Source organism: Dasypus novemcinctus, chromosome 27 (assembly GCF_030445035.2).
Source record: "Dasypus novemcinctus isolate mDasNov1 chromosome 27, mDasNov1.1.hap2, whole genome shotgun sequence".
NCBI classification, from domain to species: domain Eukaryota; kingdom Metazoa; phylum Chordata; class Mammalia; order Cingulata; family Dasypodidae; genus Dasypus; species Dasypus novemcinctus.
This window is the reverse complement of record NC_080699.1, coordinates 9,427,042-9,447,178: the sequence shown is the minus strand read 5'-3', so window position 1 is coordinate 9,447,178 and position 20,137 is coordinate 9,427,042.

The window sequence follows — 20,137 nt, the reverse complement described above, 5'->3', positions numbered from 1 at the left end:
TTGCACGAAGGGAAGGCGACGCAGAACTGAAGAAATAAAAGGACAGAAAGGAAGACACAAGAGGGAAAATAAAGATGGAAGCAGGGGACTCAACAGCTTCTGGAACTGAAAGCCTCGACCCTAGTTTCCACATTGTATTTATTAGACATTACAAAGCAGTAGTTCTCTATGTTTACTTTCAAGGCTGCTTGTTATTAAAGCTGCAGCACCTGCAACGCTGGGGAGCAGCCCATCACAAAGTTCAAACGTCTCCACACGCAAACAATTTTCGTGCTGACCAGAGAGCATTCTGTCTAGTCAAGGCCAGTGTTCCAGAACCCAACTTCTAATCTGCATTATGGAAACGTTTCAACTTCAAGCCAGGCTCCCACATTCAAATTCAAGCTATTTTCCCACAACTGGTTATGTACAGTCTACTAGGTTTTGAACAAAATTCTGCAGGTGGCAGCTATTTCATTATAGTTCATCTTGTGAAAACAAAATGGACCTTTAACATTAAAAAGACTATCACAGAGAAGCCAAATAAGGTAAAGCTTGAGAATATTATATTCATTCAATTCTTAAGTTAAATTTTTTCCCAAATAGTGAATTAATGTTTTAAAGAAAACTGTGATTTCTGAATTTATCTCAGCATTTAAATTCACACCCCACCCCACAAAGATTATACAATACTTTACACTTAAATTATACTAGTTCATACAATGTTACCACACGGCATTTCAATCGATCTTAAAAATCACACTTTGAGGTGGGAATTACCCTCCCCATTTTATAGATGAAGGAAACGAAGCTCAGAGGGATCAGTTATCTTGCCAAAGTGATGGTGTCCAAAAATCCAAGTCCAGGCCACAGCCACCGTGCAATCAAACGTAGGCCTCTAAATTGACTTCAATTAGACTTCCCATTGACTAACCACTTCTCTCATTGTTACAGATATTAAACTTTAAAATTGCGTGCATTTCTGATTGGCGCTAAATGCCAATGTAGAAATGCCATTTTTGCTTCTGATATAAAATAATTTTTTCAAATACCTGGTATGTATAAATTCCAAAGGACACTTCCAGTTATAAAAGTTGAGTATAAATTAAATTTTTCTATAATAACTTATATTGAAATGCATTAGAAAACTTGCAAATAAAGAAATCCTGCAGGGAATTACCTTGGACTGTGAAGAGCTAATTTTCACACAATTTGTTTTTTAAGTCTTCATTTTCATCTCTCACTGGTTTTCTTTAATTTTTTGAAAACTAGTGTTTTGTTTGGATTATGAAAGTAACATTCTTATTGTATAACATTATAAAAAAATAAAAGTGTACTCAAAGTAAAACAAAAATTACATATCATCTTACTACCCAGAAATAAAAAAATACTATTTTAAAGTATCTTCTAATTTGAGATGTTATATGCATACATTTACACCTATATCATTATTTAAATTACAGTGTATACTTATTTTATATCTTTCACTAACACTGTATTATAAGAATTTTCCTTTTCAATGATCATTTTGTGACTAAATAGAATTTATGCCAGAGATGCAAAGATGGCATAATATCTCTGGACAGTTTGTGGAGGCTGACCCAAATATGTCCCCGGGCTAAGATGTTGTCATTGGCGACGTCAGCTGAATTCAAGAACAAATTTCAGGGAAACGGACTTTGGCCCAGTGGTTAGGGCGTCCGTCTACCATGTGGGAGGTCCGCGGTTCATACCCCGGGCCTCCTTGACCCGTGTGCAGCTGGCCATGCGCAGTGCTGATGCGCGCAAGGAGTGCCGTGCCACGCAAGGGTGTCCCCCACGTGGGGGAGCCCCACGCACAAGGAGTGCACCCGTGAGGAGAGCCGCCCAGCGTGAAAGAAAGAGCAGCCTGCCCAGGAATGGCGCTGCCCACACTTCCCGTGCCGCTGACGACAACAGAAGCGACAAAGAAACAAGACGCAGCAAATAGACACCAAGAACAGACAACCAGGGGAGGGGGGGAATTAAATAAATAAATAAATCTTTAAAAAAAAAAAAAAAGAACAAATTTCACACCAACTTATTAGACTGGATGACTCCATTATAGGGTCAACTACCCACAGGGAGCCCATGAAGACACTGTTTTCCTTCTAGGAAATTCCACTAAGTTACCAAAGGTAGACTCATTTTGGAGAAATTTCCACAATTGTCTGAGGGGTAAATGATCTACTGGTGGAGTTTCCTTAAACATTTGCAAGCCTCTTACCATCCACATAAGGTGCAAGTCGCTGTGTTTTTGTGGGGGAGGCAAGTTAATGCCTAGATTCCAAGTAAGTAGTGCTGCCCCCAGGGGTATGCCTGAAAAGAGTGTTGTCTTCAACTGCTGCTCCCACTCCCAGGCAGGACCTCTATCCATCAGAGAGCACAGGGTGGGAAGCGGACTTGGTCCAGTGGTTAGGGCATCTGCCTACCACATGGGAGGTCCACGGTTCAAACCCTGGGCCTCCTTGACCCATTTGGAGCTGGCCCATGCGCAGGGCTGATGTATACAAGGAGTGCCGTGCCACGTAGAGGTGTCCCCCACGTAGGGGAGCCCCACGCGCAAGGAGTGTGCCTTGTAAGGAGAGCCGCCCAGCGGAAAAGAAAGTGCAGCCTGCCAAAGAATGGCACCGCACACAGGGAGAGCTGACACAACAAGATAATGCAACAAAAAGAAACACAGATTGCCAGTGCCTCTGAAAAAGATGTAAGTGGTCACAGAGACCACACAGCAAATGGACACAGAGCAAACAACTGGGGGGCAGGGAGAGAAGGGAGAGAGAGAAATAAATAAATAAATAAATAAATAAAATGATGATGCATTTAGGGGGGAAAAAAGAGAGCACAGGATGAAAGTGCCTCCAACTAACAGTTTCCAGGTTCAGTTTGAATATACGTTGAGTCTGGTTGGGAGTAAAGTCAGTTCTGTTGTTTGGCAGGGGGCACTTATCTACCATATCTCAGGTTGCTTAATCTCTTGAATAAATGAAATCCAGACTTAAGGAGATAAGGAATTGTAGCTTAACTTGTAACATCCCATGACCATGGAGAAAAAGGGAGAATGAGTCCTCGTAGATAAGTAGAAGTCTTAAGACTTCTTAAGTCTTAAGTCTCAAGAAACAGCTGTGCTTCATATGCAGAGAAGCAACTTTAAAAGCATAAACCAGTTAGTAGCCCCAGCATGGAGAGTACTAACATTGCCAGTAGAATCAGTTATGTTTAAATAAATTCTTAATAACTATTTATTTTCAAGAGAAAGTCAACTCAAAAATAAATAATAAATAAATAAAAGTTAAAAAACAAATATGTGTCATTGACTTTAGTAGATAATCAAATTTTATATTAGGCTATTGTGTTGGCATTATAAACCCCAGAAAAAAATGATCTTACTCTTAATCCATTCCTGTGGGCATGGACCCATTGTAAACAGGACCTTTTGCTAAGGTTCAATCATTTAAAATATGTCCCAACTAAATAACATTGGGTCTTAATCCTATTCCCAGAGGCCTTTAGGGAAGGCCCCAGAGAGAGAAGCCATGGGAGCAACCAGAAGCTGGAAGTCAACAGAACCCAGAAGCAAAAGGAGAAGATGCCGCCATGTCCATTGTTAAGAGATGGAAAAGCCGAGGACCAAGGATGTCTGCAGCCAGCCCCAGAATGCCACGACTTTGGCAGAAAGCATGGCCTTGCTGATGCCTCTATTTTAGACTTCTCATAACCTCAAAACCATTAGCCAATAAAGTCCCACTGTGTAAGCCAACTCACTGTATGGTATTTGTTTTAGTGGCTAGGAAACGAAAACAGCTATAATCTAATTAGATTTTCTTTTCCATGTGGTTTACATTGATATCTTGCTTTAAAATGTGGCAGTTTGGTATTATTTATGAATTCCAAAAATAGATATTGGATTGTGTTATAAACTAGTCTGTTCCTCTGGGCATATTAGATTGTATTCGATTCAGAGGTTTCACTTTTACTTTATTAAATCAAGATTAGGGCTTACATTTGACCATGTCATTAGGGCAACTTGGTTTGAGTCGTCCCCCCTACTTTGTGGGCTATGTAAATGGATCCTCAGACAAAGAGAGGGCAGCACATACGTGGAGAAGGAGAACACAGAGAGTTTTAGTTTGGGGTGCTGAAACCTGGAGGAGAGAGCCCAGTCGTTTGCCTGATAATTAAAGCTGAAGAGACCAGAACCCCAAACAGCAGAGAAAGCCCAGAAAGAAATAAACCCTGGAGAAAGAGACAAGCCTTATCCCAGCCTACAGCTGAGACTAGAAGAAGCTGGGGCCACAGAGCCTTAGGAGGAAGGGGAAAGCTGAAATCTTGCAGAGACTGGCTGCCATCTTGCTCTAACATGTGGCAACAGGATTTGGTGAGGGAAATAACTTATTCTTTATGGCCTTGTGACTGTGAGTTCCTACCCCCAAATAAATACCCTTTATTAAAGACAACGGATTTCTGGTATTTTGCATCAGCACCCCTTTGGCTGACTAATACAAAGCTCAATCTTTGTTTTATTCTTTACCATTATTTTACTAACCAATAAATAATCCAATTCTGGAGACAAAGAGAAACCGAAGGCCATCTATCCAATGTGTTTTTGAATCTTATCCCACCCCACCTTCCTTCCATTGCTTTTACCTCATTAAGTTTCTGTCAACTCAGTCCATTTTGAAATGGTCCCCAGAAACTGGAAATGGTGAGGGGGATAAATTTAGGTATAGAATCATCAGAATTTACAATGATCACAGTATAATAGTTTGGTCAATATTTGTTTTGCCCTTAAAACAAACTCATTTGCTGATAGCCATGTCTATATATGTGTGGAAAATATCCGTGGAGGTGAAGACTTATTCTCAGGGGTCTTAGTCTCTTTTCCTCAGCTCGGGGTTTGTTTTTCCTTTCCTTACAACAATAACTTCGATATTTGAGTACATTCATTTTTCAAAGAGAAATTTATAGTCTTAACATCTGGAAGGACTTTCAGATGTACTTGGAGGAGGATTGGTTTGAGCTTTTGGCTTTGACGGATATATGTCTACTCTTTATACCTTAAATTTCATGATTGGCCACCATAAATCCATCTCTTCCATTAAACTTTCCCTGATAAGGTAATTTCCTGCTGGGTGAAATGTAAAGAGAACCTCAAGTCAACAAGGCACAGTAAAACATTTAAGAGGGCATGACTGTAAGGTAAAAATAAAACAAACCAAACAAAAACCTAACCAGATAATCTCTAAGGTCCTTTTCTGCTCCCAAAGATTTTGATTCAAAGACTATAGAACCAAAGTAGCTGTCTTCTTCAAAGTGGCCACATGGGGACAAAATCCAATGATGCAATTTTGGTCAGATATTTTTTAAATTTCTCTTTCAGATTTCTTTAAGAACCTTTGGGTAAATTCTACTTCAACTTTCATCAACGAAGAAAAAAGAGGACAGATTTGACTTTTGGGATAACCTAAAATCATTTGGAGACAAACTTGATTAAGTTGTCTGGAAGCAATTTTAGTCATTGATTCAACAAATGTGTATTGAACTCTAATACACTTAAGTTATAGTGCTAGGTGCCAGAAATAAAAGCATGAAAAATGCAATTCCTGCACTCAAGATGTACAACGTAAAAGGGTCAGAAACAAGGTAGGAGATGCCTGGCTTTCTTGAGCTCAGTACACTTCACGCTGTAGCCTTGGTCTTCTCTTTTTGATACGTGTCCCAGGGGCCTAATGCAGTCCGTTCTATAGTTGTCTTCCTGACAGGACTCCTTTGTGCTCACACTTTCCTGAGGAGATGGGTGGGAAATAAGAAATCATCTATATTTTGACAGAATGGGAGTGAGTGAATAAAAGTAAAATGGAAGATTCTGTCCCAAGAAGAAGCAAAAAGTAAGTTAATACATTGTAAACTTACATACAATTTCACTAACAGACCAATTAAGGCTTTGGAACTACACTTAAGAAAAAATTACAATCACTCAAACTGTATCAGTCCCACATAAGACACGAAGAGCTATTCAAGACTTCTTCAGACCAATTACACAAATACATTTTTATTTTTGGTTACATCCCTGGTTATGTACAGGACCTTTGGAATGCTGAAACAACATGGCACAAAGCAAAGCCAGGAGATAACGTGCCAGCCTTATGGAAGCTGTCTTGAAGAAGACGGTTTTAACCTACACTGCTGTAGAAGGATATTTTAGAGTATTTATTCATTTGACTTTCAGAAAAATTATCCTCAACTTGGAAACAGCAAAAGAGATTACTAGGTGTCCTTTCAGTGCAATGCTAAGCTTGCAACTTTCATTGATTTTCTATTGCCTGGGCTTTTTTATATTTCTGTACAGGCAGAGAGTAACCTGTAGTTTCTAGTCTGGTAGAAATGAAAATAATTTCTTTTTGGTGGAATAATTAACCCTGAAGATTATAATTTATTGCCCTGTTGAACATTTAACATATTTTGTATCTAAACTAGCAATCTTAACTGAAGTGCTTATAAATACCTACATTTAATTGATTCTCTTGGAACTAGTTTCAACCTCTTACTTGTTTCCTCATTAATGAATTAAATAAAATCTTTAACAAATCTTCATTGTATACTTGCATGAAAGTTTTAGTTTTCCCTTTTTAAATATTAACACTTTAATACACAAATATTCATTGAATGCTTACCATTAAGGAATTGTTCTGGGGATGCAGCTGTGAACAATTTAAATTTCTTTCTCTCATTCAGCTTATATTTTGGGAGTGTACTTAGGATGCCCTGGAAATGCCAAATGAGCCAAGGGGCAGCCTTATAAATCTGAGAACAGCTTCAGTTCATTTTACTGTAGAAACTGGGAACAAAGCCATTTGCATTTTTCATGCTTACCTTCCTTACAGAAAATTTAAAATACTCTGATTTTTTTATACTAAAAGGTAATTGGCATTCAGTCTAAATTTCTATGAATCCACACGGGAAGAGAATTTGACTTCTTTAAATTTGTTAGAGAGACATGTGGTTCCTGAAAAATTTTCCCAGTTAAAAAACTTTGGTGTAAAATTTCCAACAGTGTAGAAGAAAAATAATTTACCTTGAGATTTAGAAGACATGTATTTTTAGCACAATATTTAGTTCCAAGTTATTTAACTTTTTTTATTTTTTACATGAAAAATGAGAAATCCATATCCAGTCTAGTTCATGGGTTTGCCGAGCATGTGAAACCATGGGTATGGAAGGAACTTGAAAATCACTTCATCTTAAGATGATGCTTTGCTCATTGCTCGAATCTTCCTCTTGCCTACCAGCCCATACCAATTATTAAATATCTTCGAACCCAGCTCCTTTGTGTAGTATTCTCTGACCAGCCTAGGAAGAGTAAGTCTTCCATTTTGCTGGACATCATACAACTTCTCTGACACACTCACCTCACCCTGTTCATCTATCTGCCTTCTGTACTTTGAGGGCACAGTCCATAGCATTTTTACTACCGTATCCTGAAGGCAGAATTCCTGACCTAAAAGTAGGCATGATTAATTAAATGTTAACTGAATGAATGATGGCATTCATGATTGCTTTACTAATTTATCTTTTTTAACATATCATAATATTATCATACATATTAATAACATTAATATTAATAAAGCATCAATCTATCCAAAGTGTACAATCAATGGTATTTGGTTTAATCACGTATTTGTGCATTCATCACTTCAGTCATTCTTAGAGCATTTTCATTATTCCAATAACAATGAACAAACATGCACAAAAAAACACAAAACTCATCATTCTCACTCTCTCTATTCCTTGCCTAGCATACATGGCTGCTATTTTTTTTCCTTCTCTCTAGTATATTTGTATTTGTATTCTGTAAAAATGGTCTTATATATGCAATATCCCCCATATTTCTGTTTTTACATTAAGTTTTGTTATCTTATATAGTACCATGTTATGGTTTTTAGCTTTCTTTCTAGTAATATACATGACCTTAGACTTTCCCTTTCAACCACTGTCATACCCATACAATAGCACTGCTAGTTATAAACACTATGACATGCTTTCACCATTTCTGTTCATTTCCAAAGATTTACAAACAACCTTTTACCAATTCTGCACAGATTAACCCTCCGCTTCTCATTCTCTATCCTTCTTTTTTCTGGTGACCTATATTCTAATTATTAACTCCATGAGTTTACTCAATATATTTAGTTCGTAATGGCACAATCATACAGTATTTGTCCTTTTGTTTCTAGTTTGCTTCATTCTACATAATGTCCTTCCGGATCATTCATGTTGTCATATGCTTCATGACTTCATTTCTTTTACAGCTGCATAATATTCCACAATGTGTATACACCACAATCTGTTCTTCAGTTGACGGACACCTGGGTTGTTCCCAAATTTGGCAAACATGAATAATGCCACTATGAACATTGGTGTGCAGATGTCTGTTCGTATCTCTGCTCTCAGTTCTTCTGTGTATATACTTTTTAACAGTATTGCTGGGTCACATGGTAAGTTGATATTCAGCTCCCTTAGGAATTGCCAGTCTACCACGGTGGCTATACCATTCTATATTCCTACCAACAGTGAATAAGCACTCCTATCTCTCCACATCCTCTCCAACATTTATAGTTTTCTGACGTTTTAATAGTGGCCAGTCTAATAGGTGTGAAATGATATCCCATTGTAGTTTTGATTTGCATTTCCCTAATGGCTAGTGATTTTGAATGTTTTTTTCATGTGTTTCTTCGCTATTCGTATTTCTTCTTTGGACAATTGTCTTTACAAGTCTTTTGCCCATTTTTAATCAGGTAGTTTGTCTTTTTAACATTGAATTCTATGATCTCTTTGTATATCATGGAAATTAAACTCTTATTGGATATGTGATTGCAAATATTTTCTCCCATTGAGTCAGCTGCCTTTTCACCCTTTTGACAAAGTCCTTCGACGTGCAAAAGCATTTAATTTTGAGATGGTCCCATTTATCTATTTTCTCTTTTGTTGCTCATGCTTTGAGTGTAAGGTTTAAGAAACTACTGCCTACCACAAGACCTTGAAGAGGTTTTCCTACATTTTCTTCTAGGAGTTTTAGGTTGTCACTTTTATATTTAGGTCCTTGATCCATTTTGAGTTAATTTTTGTATAAGGGTGAGATAGGGATCCGCTTTCTTTCTTTTGGATATGGATATCCAGTTCTCCCAGCATCATTTGTTGAATAGACTATTCTGGCCCAGCTGGGAGGGCTTGAAAGCCTTGTCAAAAATCACTTGACTGTAGATATAAGGGTCCATTTCTGATTTCTCAATTTGATTCTATTGGTTAAAGTGTTTGTCCTTATGCCAGTAACATGCTGTTTTTATCACTATAGCTTAGTAATATGCTTTACAGTCTGGAAGTGAGAGTCCTCCAACTTCATTCTTCATTTTTAAGATCTTTTAGGCTATCTGGGGTCCCTTACACTTTCAAATAAATTTCATAATTGGTTTTTCCATTTCTGCAAAAAATGCTGTTGGGATTTTTATTGGGATTGCATTGAATCTGTAAATCAGTTTTGGTAGAATTGACATCTTAATGATATTTAGCCTTCCAATTCATGAACATGGAATATCCAACTATTTATTTAAGTCTTCAGTTTCTTTTAGCAATGTTTTTTATTTTTCTGAATAAGGCCCTTTAGGTCCTTGGTTAAGTTTATTCCTAAATATTTGATTGATTTAGTTGCTATTATAAATGGATTTTTTTTCTGATTTTTGCCTCAGATTGCATTATCACAGTGTATAGAACTGCTTTTGATTTTGTTTTATTCCCCCGTCCCCCCTTTGCAGCTTTTTGCTTGCTGTCTGCTATCTGTGTCCATTCACTGTGCATTCTTCTGCGTTTATGCTTGTCTCCCTTTTTGTTGTGTCACCTTGCTGAGTCGGCACTCTGTGGTGCTTGCGGGCCGGCAGCTCTCCTCAGCGTTAGGGCGAGCCTGCCTTCATAAGGAGGCCCTGGGAAGCAAACCCAGGGCCTCCCAGATGGTAGACAGGAGCCCAACTGATTGAGACACAGCCACTTCCCACCACTATTGATTTTTGCATATTAATCTTGTATCCTGCCATTTTGCTGAACTCATCTATTAGTTCTAATAGCTTTGTTGTAGATTTTTTCAGGAGATTCTAGATATGGAGCATATCACTAGCAGATGGTGAAAGTTTTACATCTCTTTTTCCTATTTGGGTGACTTTTCTTTATCTAACCTAATTGCTCTAGGACAATATTGAATAATAATGGTGACAGTAGGCATCTGTGTCTTGTTCCTGATCTCAGCAGGGAAGCTTTCAGTTTTTGACCATTGAGTACAATTCTATCTGTAGGTTTTTCATATATGCACTTTGCCACATTGAGAAAGCTTCCTTTTATTCCTATCTTTTGGAGTGTTTTTATCAAGAAAGGGTGCTGTATTTTGTCATGTGCCTTTTCTGCATCAATTGAGAGAATGTGGTTTATGACACTAATTGATTTTCTTGCATTGAACCATTCTTGCATAGCTGAAATAAAACCCAAGTGATCATGGTGTAGAATTCTTTTAATGTGCTTTTGGATTCTGTTTGCAAGTATTTTGTTGAGGACTTTCACATCTATATTCATTAGAGATATTGGTCTATAATTAATTTTCTTTTCTTCTCTCTCTCTTTTTTTTTTTTTTTGTCATATCTTTATCTGGTGTGGGTATTAGGGTGATGATGTTGGCTTCATAAAATGAGTTTGGTAGCATTCTTTCCTGTTCAGTTTTTTCAGAAGTGCTTGAGCAAGTTTGGTATTAGATCATCTTTGAATGATTGGCAAAATTCACCTGTGAAGCCATCTGGTCCTGGGCTTTTCATCTTACGTTGGTTTTTTTTTTTTTTATTTTTTTTTTAAAGATTTATTTATTTAATTTCCCCCCCTCCCCTGGTTGTCTGTTCTTGGTGTCTATTTGCTGCGTCTTGTTTCTTTGTCCGCTTCTGTTGTCGTCAGCGGCACGGGAAGTGTGGGCGGCGCCATTCCTGGGCAGGCTGCTCTTTCTTTTCACGCTGCGCGGCTTTCCTCATGGGCACACTCCTTGCGCGTGGGGCTCCCCCACGCGGGGGACACCCTTGCGTGGCAAGGCAGTCCTTGCGCGCATCAGCGCTGCGCATGGCCAGCTCCACACAGGTCAAGGAGGCCTGGGGTTTGAACCGCGGACCTCCCATATGGTAGACGGACGCCCTAACCACTGGGCCAAAGTCCGTTTCCCTACGTTGGTTTTTTTATCACTATTTCAATCTCTTCACTTGTGATTGGTTTGTTGAGTTCTTCTATTTCTTCTAGGTTCAGTGTAGGTGATTTGTGTGTTTCTAGGAATTTGCCATCTCCTCTACAATGTCCAGCTTTTTGGCATAGAGTCGTTCATAGTATCCTCTTATGATCTCTCTTATTTCTGTGGGGCCAGTGGTAATGTCCCACCTCTCCTTTCTGATTTATTTGTGTCTTCTCTCTTTTCTGTCAATCTAGCTAAGGGTTTGTCGATTTTGTTGATCTTCTCAAAGAACCAACTTTTGGACTGTTGATTCCCTCTATTGTTTTTCTGTTCTCAATATCATTTATTTCTGCTCTGACCATGACTATTTCTTTCCTTCCACTTGTTTTGGGATTAGTTTGTTGTTCTTTTCTAGTTCCTCAAGGTTAGAAAATTCAGATCTTAAATTTTAGCTCTTTCTTCTTTTTTAATATAAGAATTGAAGGCTATAAATTTCCCTCTCAGCACTGCCTTTGCAGTGTCCCATGGGCTTTGATATTTGTGTTCTCATTTTCACTTGTCTCAAGATATTTGCTGAATTCTCTTGCAATTTTGTCCTTGACCCACTGATTATTTAAGAGTGTTGTTTAGTCTCCATATAGTTATGAACTTACCCTTTTTCTATCCATTAAATTCCAGCTTCCTTCTGTTATGATCAGAGAAAGTGGTTTGTATAATTTTAATCTTTTAAAATTTATTGAGACTTGTCTTATGACCAAAATGGTCTTATCTTTGAGAACGACCTATGAGCACTTGAAAAGAAAGTATATCCTCTGTTTTGGGGCTCTATAGATTTCTGTTAGGTATAGTTCATTTATCATATTAGTCAAGTTCTCTGTTTATTTATCCTCTGTCCAGATGTTCTCTCAGGTACCCAGAGTGGTGTACTGACATCTCCAACTGTTATTGTAGAGACATCTATCTCTCCCTTCAGTTTTGCTACTAAACACCTCATGTATCTCAGGGCACGAAGGTTAGGTGCATAAATATTTAGTATAGTTAATTCTTCTTGATGAATTGCCCCTTTTATTAATATATAATGCCCTTCTCCATCCCTTATAACAGTTTTGCATTTGAAATCTATTTTGTCCAATATTATTATCAATTCTCCAAATCTTCAGCTTCTATTTGCATGGAATATCTTTTTCCATCCTTTCACTTTTAACCTAGTTGTGTCCTCATATCTGAGTTGGGTCTCTTTTAGACAACATATAAACAGCTCATATTTTTTTATCCATTCTATCAGCCTATGTCTTTTGATTGGGGAGTTCAAGCCATTAACATTCAATGTTATTACTGTTAAGGCATTACTTACTTCATACATTTTGTCCTAAGGCTTTCTGTTGTGATATCATTCTATTGTCTGTCTTCTTACCCTTTAATTTACCCTTCCTAATAATTTCATTTCTACACTCTTCTCCAAATCTCTAGCCCTTGTTTTTTTCTGTCAGGCTGCAGCACTTTCTTTAGTATCTCTTATAATTCTGGTCTTTTGGTAACTATTCTTTCAGTTTTTGTTTGTCTGTGAAAATTCTGAACTCACCCTCATTATTGAAAGACACCTTTGCAAGATACAGAATTCTTGGCTGGCAGTTTTTCTTTTTCAGTACCTTAAATATTAGGCTGGTGCAAAAGACCATGAATTTTAAATCATTATAACCAGGCTCAAACACATCTTTAATAATCAAAATAGGAACCATTACAATCAACACGTTTTGCCAATGAGAAATGAGTTTATTTCTATAGCATAAAAACCCATACTTTGAGATTCAATGAACACTTGGAAAGCATTTTCTGTATCCTGCTGGTCGAGGAAGTGTTTTCCCTGCAAAAAGTTGTTGAGATGCTTGAAGAAGTAGTAAGAGGTTGGCAAGAGGTCAAGTGAATATGGTAGATGAGGCAAAGTTGCATAGCCCAATTTGTTCAACTTTTCAAGTATTGGTTGTGTGATGTGCAGTTGGGTGTTGTCGTGGAGAATTGTGCCCTTCTGTTGACCAATGCCAGCTATCGGTGTTGCAGTGTTCGATGCATCTCATCGATTTGCTGCGCATACTTCTCAGATGTAATCGTTTCACTGGGATTCAGAAAGCTGCAGTGTATCAGACCAGCAGCAGACCACCAAACAGTGACCATGACCTTTTTTTGGTGCAAGTATGGTTTTGGGAAGAGCTTTGGAGCTTCTTCTTGGTCATTATTGCGACTTGTAACATAAGAACCACTTTTCATTGCATGTTACAATCCAATCAAGAAGTGGTTAATTGTTGCATAGAATAAGACAACACTTCAAAATGATTTTTTAAAAAAATTTTCAGTCAGCTCATGAGGCACTCACTTATCAAACTTTTTCACCTTTTCAATTTGTTTCAAATTCTGAACAACCATAGAATGGTTGACGTTTAGTTCTTTGGCAACTTCTCAGGTAGTTGTAAGAGGATCAGCCTCGATGATTGCTCTCAATTGGTCGTTGTCAACTTCCGATGGCCAGCCACTGAGCTCTGCATCTTCAAAGCTCTCATCTCCTTTACAAAACTTCTTGAACCACCACTGCACTTTACATTCTTTAGTAGTTCCTGACCAACTGCGTTATTGGTTTAGGGAGTTGTCATCATTACTTTACAATCTATTTTGAACTCAAATAAGAAAATCACTTGTATTTGATTTTTGTCTAACAAAAAGCATATTTTTATAGTCTACAATAAATATAAAATAAAGAGCAAATAATAAGTCATTAGCAAAAAAAAAAGCAGTGAGAAATACACATTAAATTGATGTATCACATAATATTTATTTAAGATGTATGCCGATAGCAAATGGAAAATTTCAACAATGCAAAACTGCAATTACTTTTGCATCAACCTAATACATCATACCACTTTGTTCTCTGCTCCATGGTTTCTGATGAGAGGTCGGCACTTAATAGTATCAAGTTTCCCTTGTATGTGATGCTTTGCTTTTCTCTTGCTGCTCTCAGAATCTTCTCTTTACTTTTGACATTTGTCTTTCAGGGTGTGTCTATTCAGATATATTCTGTTTGGGGTGCATTGTCCTTTTTGGATATTGATATTTGTCTTTCATAAAGGTTGGGAAGTTTTCAATAATTGTTTCCTCAAATATTCTTTCTGTCCCTTTTCTATTCTCATCTCCTTCTGGGATACTGATAATGTGAATGTTTTTGTGTTTTGCACTCTCATCAAATTCCCTGGGACTCTTCCATTTTTTCCATTCTCTTTTCCTTCTGTTCTCCTATATTCCAGTTCAAATGTTCTGTTTTCAAAATCACTCATACTGTCTTGAGCAGTTCAAATCTGTCATGTGTCTCTAATATAGCTTTTTAATATGCCCATAGAATGCAAATATCTTTTATTAAAGATTTATTTATTCCCTCCCTTGCAGCTTGTTCCTTTTTCTTTTTGCTGTCTCTTCTCTGTGTCCATTCACTGCACATTTTTTCTGTATCTGCTTATCTCCCTTTTGTTGTGTCATCTTGCTGTACTAGCTCTCTGTGGTGCATGGGCCATCAGCTCTCTGTGGTGCATGGGCCAGCTTTGCCTTCACAAGGAGGCCCTGAGACACAAACCCAGAACTTCCCATATGGTAGATGGGAGCCCAACTAATTGAGCCACAGCCACTTCCCTCTCTAATGTAATTTTAATCTCATCCATTGTGTCTTTCATTCCCATGAGGTCTGTTACTTTTCTTTGCAGGCCTTCAAATTGTTCTTTATGCCACTCAGTGTCTTAATAGCCTTTATTACTTTAGTCATATTTTATTTATTTTCTTTGAAGTGATTTAGGAGACTTGTGTGATTATCACTAATTGTCTTGAATTCTGTATTTTTTCAGGATATTTGGTTAGTTCCTTTTGCTGGGTCATCTCTTGCTGTTTCCTAGTATGGCTTGTAATATTTTGGTTATGTGTAGACACCTGAATATATTGGTTAATTTTCCCTGATGGCCAATTTCTCTCTCTTGACTATTTTTTTTTTCTCACAGCTCTTTGATATTTGGTTCAACTTACTCTAAGTCTTTAAAATTGCCCAGTTTAAGTTATCAAAATTGGTCCAGGGACTCACTAGCGGAGTGCAGATCTTCTCCCAGGGGTTAGGGTACTGAGAGAATTGAAAACAGTTTTTGTCCATGCAATTTCCAGGCGGTCAGCAGATGACACTCGTCAACACACCTTTTCAGGGAGATGTATCAGTCTCGACTTTCCTGTGTTCCTGTGTTGAATCTCCAGAATGGAGATTCGAAGTGGGCTCTGCTGGCCAAATTCATTGAAGAAAAGCCCCCTGGCTCCTGCTAAACAGCTGAGAGGGAAGCTGTCAGGAAGATGTCTGCTCCCCTCTCCACCAGCTGCAGTGAGCCAGGGGCTTTACCCCAGCTTAATACCTTGGGGTGGGTGAGGGCATCCTTCTTGCTGCTGCAGGGGCTTAGTAAACTCACATTTGTTGTTTCAGCTTCTTCGTCTCTCTGTCCCTCACCCCCTGAGACTTGTGTAGCACTGTCCTGATCTGCTGACCTGCAAAGCAGGGCCCTTGGACAGCTTTTGGCTCTTTCTCCATAGTTTTTGTGAGCACATTGGGCTCTGCTTGTTAGTCCATTGCTCACTTCCCACAATCCCAACTTATCTTTTAATATAAAATTTTCAAAGTCCATTGATAGAAATTTTTAACTATGAGAACTTTCCTTCTGTTCCTTTGTTCCTTGCTTAAATTTCCCTTTGATTGGCTCTTTGTTTCCTGCACACTTATATCTTTCTTCTTTATTGAATTTGCTTAGTTGGCATGACATTATTTTTCCTCTTCCTCTTGCTTGGAATTCTGTTCTCTCTGTTGGGCATGGATGACTTGACTCTCACTCCTCTTCATTATAGGCTGGAGTCAGTTCTCTCTTGTTTTCAAGTTTTCTGCTTTGTTCCTTGTCTGGCCGGTTGTTGACATTTATTCCTTGTTGGTTTTCTGTTGAAGAATTTGTTTTATGCTGGTTTTTTGGTTTATTGCCTTTATAATGCTAATATTATTAGGCATTGAGGACTTTTAGACCAGGTTTTATTACAATTTTAATATACATATTTAGCCATTTGCTTTTAACTATGTGACTTATTACAAAACATTGCAAATCTATAAATATGGATGATACAGAAATAAAATATTAATATTTAGCAAAAGTTGAGAGATGGACTTAACTGATGAAAGTATATGAGTGTCAATGTCTTCCTTTCTTTGAATTTTGATATTTTTTCCCCATGTTTTTTTTCCTTTTCAATTCTAATGCCTTTATTTTTCATCATTCATCTTGGCTATAACTTCTAAAGAATTCTGAAGAGAAGTGATAATGCTTGTCTTATTTCTTATTTTAGAGGAAATGCTTCTGTTCCCTATTAGAATGATCTTTGCCGTAAGTTTTTCATAGATACCTGTTACTCATGGAAAGAAGTTCCTTTCTATTCGTGATATGTTAAGATTTTTATTTTGAAAATCACACTGTAGGATTTACCAAATATATAGCTCTTCTATATTTTGTTTTGGGCCATCACAGTATCTGTGGTACCTGGGTATCTAAAACTGTTGTTTGTTGCTTCTACTGACTCAGAGTCCCACATAGGATGTCCTCGAGGATTTAGGGAGGCTCCTTGGAGCCACCATTCATCCAAATTTCCAGAAACTCCCCTATTTTGTTTCTGGTCATATGTTCTACAACAATATTAAAAACATAAACTGTGTATGCAACAAAAAAATGTTAGTGAGTGTCTTAGGCAGGAAGAGATGAAAATCGACTGCAGAGAGAACATGAATGACTCCAGCTAGTTTTGACTGATTTTAAATATTTGAAATTTTTTTAAAAAGTCCAGAGCAAACACTACAGCATGCTAATATTTGTTAATTGTGGGAGGCAAATAAATATATTTGTTATACTTCGTAACTTATATTCAAAGTAAATTTTTTTAAAAATTTAGGCTACAGCTTATTATCTTAGGTTAAATTATACATACAGTAAGTGAAATTAGTCACACTGGTAAGCGGACTTGGCCTAGCGGTTAGGGCATCCGTCTACCATGTGGGAGGTCCGCGGTTCAAGCCCCGGGCCTCCTTGACCCGTGTGGAGCTGGCCCATGCGCAGTGCTGATGCGCGCAAGGAGTGCCCTGCCACGCAGGGGTGTCCCCCGCCCGCTTATGGGAGCCCCACGCGCAAGGAGTGCGCCCGTAAGGAGAGCCGCCCAGCGCGAAGGACAGTGCAGCCTGCCGAGGAATGGCGCCGCACGCACTTCCCGTGCCGCTGACAACAACAGAAGCGGACAAAGAAACAAGACGCAGCAAATAGACACAGAGAACAGACTCCCGGGGCCGGGGGGGGGGGGGGGGGGGCGAATTAAATAAAAATAAATAAACCTTTAAAAAAAAAAATTAGTCACACCATTCCCTGGATTCTCAGAGTCCTTTGCTACTGTGCCATATAACTGATTTTACCGTACTATAATTTTTTCTCTATATGTTCATTTTATTTTTCTGTATTGTTTCTCAAAGGAAAAAGTATAGTAACCCTATATAAAGCTAGTAGAGCAACATTGATATCAGATAAAAAAAGTTTACAGTGTAGACTATTTTTACATGTTTCATTTTGGTGTCTTGAGATATGGTCAATGTCTGGCTTGTGTCATATTGCTGAATTAGTTCTGTAGATTTATAAGGTTTGGAGCCAGAAGATCGATTAAAGATCTTATGCTACTTTACTTACTACTATTTTTAAGTAATTTTATGCCATTGCATTGGATGCATTTCTGTAATGGACTCAAATTCTTTATTAGACAGTGTATGGACTAGGATGACAATGGCAGGCCCTGACAAACGTGTCTAAGAAGTCAGAACTGCCATCAGTCTTGGTCCCACAGTGATCACATACATGGAGAACTGTCCCACAAAACCCAACTGTGGCCCTGGACCATGCTGTGAGCAAGAAATAACCTTCTGAATGTTAAGCTACTAAAATTCTGGGGTCTGTTTGTTCTATTCTTCATGCTACTTTCATCAATAAAGAGTAGTAAAAAGAATAAATATTGCTTAGATGACTTGGGCAAGTCATGTCTCTTCTAGGCCTCAAATTCCTTATCTGGGCAGTGAGAGTAATTACTTAGAGTTCAGAAAATTAAGAGACAAGCCATATGAAAGTATTTGATAAACTCTAGGGTAGAACTCTAGGGTATAGTCAGAATAGCTGAAAAGGAGTGTGTTGAAATAAATAAGCCTTTAATTCCAAATATTTAAAACAAGTTTAAAAAATGACTCTGGGGATTATGTCACTCTTTTTAGTATCTTTGGATATTTTCAATTGCTTGAAAAAATGTATCTTAAATGATATTCAGAACCCTGATAAATAATTCAATTTGCCTCTTCAGTCTCATTTTCTCCTACTCACCATTTTCATGCCTCTGCCTCTCTGCTCTTCTTCTCCGTCAGACATTTTATGATTCCCAAGGTATGGTATGCATTTTCACTACTCTTTGGACCTGTTGTGATGCTGCTCCCATTGCTGGAAATGCCCTTTTCCTCCTTTGTTTGCTGAAATTTTATTCATTCTTCAAGGCTCAGCTCAAATATCACTTCTCCCGCTCTTTCCCTTGCCCTGGAAGAAAATGAATCATCTCTACTCCTGTGCTCCCATAGGACTTTGTTAAATTATTTATTACCTACTAGTTAGTACACTGAAGCAGTTGTTTTTATTTATCTCTCTCCAGGCAGACCATTCATTCATTGAGCAAGTATTTTGAGACACCCACTTGGTGCTATGCACTGTAACAGGCAGTAAGGATTCAGCAACAAAAGGCCATAATGGCTGTAATTCATAAGTCCTTGTATCTTCACTGCAGAGCAGTGTCTGAAATATCGTACTGAATAAATATTTATTGACTGAATAAAACAAATACTCCCTGAACACAAAAGTGTGTATTATCGATGTATTGCCTCTCAGTTCCAAAATTCACTCTTTGCCATCAGCTCTGTGCTAATGCACAGAACTTTATAAGTCTTATCCTTTCCAATCATGAGCATGATATTAAGCTTTCTTTGGAGGGAGCTCAGTGGAGGACTGCAGGAGGAAGGGGCTTCTCTTGCTGGCTCCAGCGGCTCCAGCATTGGCCAGTGGTGTGCGTGGCAGGACATCAAGCATGTCCTGTCCCAGCCACGCGTCCAGAACATGGTCCCTTGTCGAGGCTGTCGCCCAGCCTAATCTAGCAGTCCCCTTCGTGCCGTCCTCGCAAACATGGGCCCAGCAGGACCTGGGCCCCCAGCCTGCCCGTGGCTCCCATGCCCTCAACATGCTCAAGGCCCTGCCGGCTGGGGCTCGGCCGGGGCATCTGCATCCCAGAGCACTGCTTCCCGGCAGCCCAGCAGGGGCAGAGCAGCTCTGGCCCTGGCGAGTGTGGGACCTTCGCTGCCAGCCAGGGGGCTGCATACACCTGCCGCAGTGAGGGCCCAGACTTGGGACAGGCCTCCCTGTAGTTGCCTGCTTTGGTTTTCTTTTGCCCTAGGGTACCAAATGAAGTTCTCTTCTTACATCTTACAGTTATTTTTTTAAATCACAGTTTAATAAATCTATTAAACTTCCTCTTTAACGCCAGTGTGCTTCTTTTGTCTCCTGTTTGGGCAGACTAATACAAATTAGAATCCAATAGAAAAGTGGTTATGTTTTATGAATTCAATTCAAGTTTCTTGGAAACTTTAAAATTAGAATATAAAATGTATCATTTAAGCTTCCAGCCATCGTAGAATTTTACTGTTTCAATTTTACTGTTTCATAGAAACAGATGGTAAAAAGTCATATTCATGGGAAATCTTAACTTTTCATCTTGTTATTGTTTTTT